Source organism: Stigmatopora argus, unplaced genomic scaffold, assembly GCF_051989625.1.
Source record: "Stigmatopora argus isolate UIUO_Sarg unplaced genomic scaffold, RoL_Sarg_1.0 HiC_scaffold_244, whole genome shotgun sequence".
NCBI classification, from domain to species: domain Eukaryota; kingdom Metazoa; phylum Chordata; class Actinopteri; order Syngnathiformes; family Syngnathidae; genus Stigmatopora; species Stigmatopora argus.
Window position 1 is genome coordinate 17,501 of NW_027520230.1, and position 5,203 is coordinate 22,703.

Genomic DNA, 5,203 nt, shown 5'->3' on the forward strand with positions numbered 1-5,203 from the left:
GGATTGGGGTGTAGACGGTTACGACCGCCTTAGTGAGTTCGCCACTCTCACTTGTCAAAATTTTTCTAAGTCCGTGTGCCTGTTCCGGGTCAGGACCCACCCCGTGTTATCATTTATCCCTGAATAGCACACCATTGTCGGATTGGTGTAGACGGTTACGACCGCCTTAGTGAGTTCGCCACTCTCACTTGTCAAAATTTTTCTAAGTCCGTGTGCCTGTTCCGGGTCAGGACCCACCCCGTGTTATCATTTATCCCTGAATAGCACACCATTGTCGGATTGGTGTAGACGGTTACGACCGCCTTAGTGAGTTCGCCACTCTCACTTGTCAAAATTTTTCTAAGTCCGTGTGCCTGTTCCGGGTCAGGACCCACCCCGTGTTATCATTTATCCCTGAATAACACACCATTGTCGGATTGGTGTAGACGGTTACGACCGCCTTAGTGAGTTAACCACTCTCACTAGTCAAAATTTTTCTAAGTCCGTGTGCCTGTTCCGGGTCAGGACCCACCCCGTGTTATCATTTATCCCTGAATAACACACCATTGTCGGATTGGTGTAGACGGTTACGACCGCCTTAGTGAGTTCGCCACTCTCACTTGTCAAAATTTTTCTAAGTCCGTGTGCCTGTTCCGGGTCAGGACCCACCCCGTGTTATCATTTATCCCTGAATAGCACACCATTGTCGGATTGGTGTAGACGGTTACGACCGCCTTAGTGAGTTCACCACTCTCACTTGTCAAATTTTTTCTAAGTCCGTGTGCCTGTTCCGGGTCAGGACCCACCCCGTGTTATCATTTATCCCTGAATAGCACACCATTGTCGGATTGGTGTAGACGGTTACGACCGCCTTAGTGAGTTCGCCATTCTCACTTGTCAAAATTTTTCTAAGTCCGTGTGCCTGTTCCGGGTCAGGACCCACCCCGTGTTATCAGTTATCCCTGAATAGCACACCATCGTCGGACTGGTGTAGACGGTTACGACCGCCTTAGTGAGTTCGCCACTCTCACTTGTCAAAATTTTTCTAAGTCCGAGTGCCTGTTCCGGGTCAGGACCCACCCCGTGTTATCAGTTATCCCTGAATAGCACACCATCGTCGGACTGGTGTAGACGGTTACGACCGCCTTAGTGAGTTCGCCACTCTCACTTGTCGAAAATTTTCTAAGTCCCTTCACACTTAGAAAAAATTCGTTAAAATCAGGAGGACCACCCTCGGACACCCCAACACCTTGCAAACGTTGTCCGAACATAGGGTGATCTACCTGGACCCCGGGAGAGCGGAGGGTCGGTTCGCAGCCTGGAGCTCACATTCAAAATTTTTCTCTCCCTATAATCTTGCCGAAGGGTTTCTGCAGACCACCGGATTTTGCATGAGTAGGTGAGTTATATCCCCTTACATTTGGTAGACCCAAATTCGCTCTCCTGGTAGACCCAAGTTATATTATGGGGTAGACCCAGTTTCGAGCATGGGGTAGACCCACGTGAATGCCCTGGTAGACCCAAATCATGCGAGCACCATAAAAATCAGCGGGGTTTTTCCTCGAGCCTATCCGAGGATAGGCTCACATGAGCGGATATGGGTTTGTAATGGCTCGCTGAAAATCACGAGCTCCAGAGATTTTTCTCTGAAAATTTTTCTAAGTGTGAGCACCACACACATCAACGGTGTTTTCCCTCGAGCCTATCCGAGGATAGGCTCACGAGGGCGGATATGGGTTTGTATTGCCTCGCTGAAAGCCTGAGCTCCAGAAATTTTTCTAAGTGTGAGCACCACACACATCAACGGTGTTTTCCAACATGCCTATCCGAGGATAGTGACACATGAGCGGATTGGGTTGGCTGATGCCCCGCTGAAAACCTGAGCTCCAGAAATTTTTCTAAGTGTGAGCACCACACACTTCAACGGTCTTTTTCACAGTGCATGTCCGAGGATAGTGACACATGAGCGGATTGGGCTGGCTGATGCCCCGCTGAATTTCTGACCTCCAGAAATTTTTCTAAGTGTGAGCACCACACACTTCGGCGGGGTTTTTCCCCGAGCCTATCCGAGGATAGGCTCACATGAGCGGATATGGGTTTGGAATGGCTCGCTGAAATCCTGAGCTCCAGAGATTTTTCTCAGAAAATTTTTCTAAGTGTGAGCACCACACACATCAACGGGGTTTTCCAACATGCCTGTCCGAGGATAGTGACACATGAGCGGATTGGGTCGGCTGATGCCCCGCTGAAAACCTGAGCTCCAGAAATTTTTCTAAGTGTGAGCACCACACACTTCAACGGTCTTTTTCACAGTGCATGTCCGAGGATAGTGACACATGAGCGGATTGGGCTGGCTGATGCCCCGCTGAATTTCTGACCTCCAGAAATTTTTCTAAGTGTGAGCACCACACATTTCGGCGGGGTTTTTCCCCGAGCCTATCCGAGGATAGGCTCACATGAGCGGATATGGGTTTGGAATTGCTCGCTGAAATCCTGAGCTCCAGAGATTTTTCTCAAATTTTTTCTAAGTGTGAGCACCACACACATCAACGGTGTTTTCCAACATGCCTATCCGAGGATAGTGACACGTGAGCGGATTGGGTCGGCTGATGCCCCGCTGAAATCCTGAGCTCCAGAATTTTTTCTAAGTGTGAGCACCACACACATCAACGGTGTTTCCCTCGAGCCTATCCGACGATAGGCTCACAAGGGCGGATATGGGTTTGTTTTGCCCCGCTGAAATTCTGAGCTCCAGAATTTTTTCTAAGTGTGAGCACCACACACATCAACGGTGTTTCCCTCGAGCCTATCCGACGATAGGCTCACAAGGGCGGATATGGGTTTGTAATGTCTCGCTGAAATCCTGAGCTCCAGAAATTTTTCTAAGTGTGAGCACCACACACATCAACGGTGTTTTCCAACATGCCTGTCCGAGGATAGTGACACATGAGCGGATTGGGTCGGCTGATGCCCCGCTGAAATCCTGAGCTCCAGAAATTTTTCTAAGTGTGAGCACCACACACTTCGGCGGGGTTTTTCCCCGAGCCTATCCGAGGATATGCTCACATGAGCGGATATGGGTTGCTGAAGCTCCCGCTGAGTTCCCGAGCTCCAGAAATTTTTCTAAGTGTGAGCACCACACACATCAACGGTCTTTTCCCCCGAGCCTATCCGAAGATAGGCTCACATGAGCGGATATGGGTTGCTGAAGCTCCCGCTGAGTTCCCGAGCTCCAGAAATTTTTCTAAGTGTGAGCACCACACACATCAACGGTCTTTTCCCCCGAGCCTATCCGAAGATAGGCTCACATGAGCGGATATGGGTTGCTGAAGCTCCCGCTGAGTTCCCGAGCTCCAGAAATTTTTCTAAGTGTGAGCACCACACACATCAACGGTCTTTTCCCCTGAGCCTATCCGAAGATAGGCTCACATGAGCGGATATGGGTTGCTGAAGCTCCCGCTGAGTTCCCGAGCTCCAGAATTTTTTCTAAGTGTGAGCACCACACACATCAACGGTCTTTTTCACGGTGCATGTCCGAGGATAGTGACACATGAGCGGATTGAGCTGGCTGATGCTCCGCTGAATTTCTGAGCTCCAGAAATTTTTCTAAGTGTGAGCACCACACACATCAACGGTCTTTTCCACCGAGCATATCCGAAGATAGGCTCACATGAGCGGATATGGGTTGCTGAAGCCCCCGCTGAGTTCCCGAGCTCCAGAAATTTTTCTAAGTGTGAGCACCACACACATCAACGGTGTTTTCCAACATGCCTGTCCGAGGATAGTGACACATGGGCGGATTGAGCAAGCTGATGCTCCGCTGAATTTCTGACCTCCAGAAATTTTTCTAAGTGTGAGCACCACACACATCAACGGTCTTTTCCCCCGAGCCTATCCGAAGATAGGCTCACATGAGCGGATATGGGTTGCCAAAGCCTCGCAAGTGTGAGCACCACACACATCAACGGTGTTTCCCTCGAGCCTATCCGACGATAGGCTCACAAGGGCGGATATGGGTTTGTTATGCCCCGCTGAAATTTCGAGCTCCAGAAATTTTTCCAAGTGTGAGCACCACACACATCTGCGGGGTCTTATCACGAGCTTATCCGAGGATAGTGACACACGAGCGGATATGGATTTTTCTAAGCCCCTTCACACTTAGAAAAAATCCGCTTAAATTTTCCGAAAATTTTTCTAAGTCCCGTAGGACTTAGAAAAAAAATCGTTAAAAATCAGGAGGACCACCCTCGGACACCCCAACACCTTGCCAACGTTGTCCGAACATAGGGTGATCTACCTGGACCCCGGGAGAGGTTAGGGTCGGTTCGCAGCCCGGAGCTCACCTTCAAAAATTTCCTCTCCCTATATACTTGCCGAAGGCTTTTTGCAGGCCACCGGATTTTGCACGAGTAGGCAAATTATATCCCACCGGTCTTCACGGGCATCTGAGGACTTTCTCCCCGGGAATAGTGCTTCTTGGGCGGATATTATCGACAGATATCAGGTTTCATCGTCGAGCTCCATATATTTTTCGAGTTTCGGCACTTTGAAATTCGGCGGGGGTTCGCCCCGAGTCGATCCGAGAATAGTGCACCGTGAGCGGATTGGGTTGGCTGATGCCCCGCTGAAATCCTGAGCTCCAGAATTTTTTCTAAGTGTGAGCACCACACACATCAACGGTGTTTCCCTCGAGCCTTATCCGACGATAGGCTCACAAGGGCGGATATGGGTTTGTAATGTCTCGCTGAAAGCCTGAGCTCCAGATTTTTTTCTAAGTGTGAGCACCACACACTTCAACGGGCTTTTTCACAGTGCATGTCCGAGGATAGTGACACATGAGCGGATTGAGCTGGCTGATGCCCCGCTGAATTTCTGACCTCCAGAATTTTTTCTAAGTGTGAGCACCACACACTTCAACGGTCTTTTTCACAGTGCATATCCGAAGATAGTGACACATGAGCGGATTGAGCTGGCTGATGCCCCGCTGAATTTCTGACCTCCAGAAATTTTTCTAAGTGTGAGCACCACACACTTCAACGGTGTTTTTCACAGTGCATGTCCGAGGATAGTGACACATGAGCGGATTGAGCTGGCTGATGCCCCGCTGAATTTCTGAGCTCCAGAAATTTTTCTAAGTGTGAGCACCACACACTTCAACGGTCTTTTTCACAGTGCATGTCCGAGGATAGTGACACATGAGCGGATTGAGCTGGCTGATGCCCCG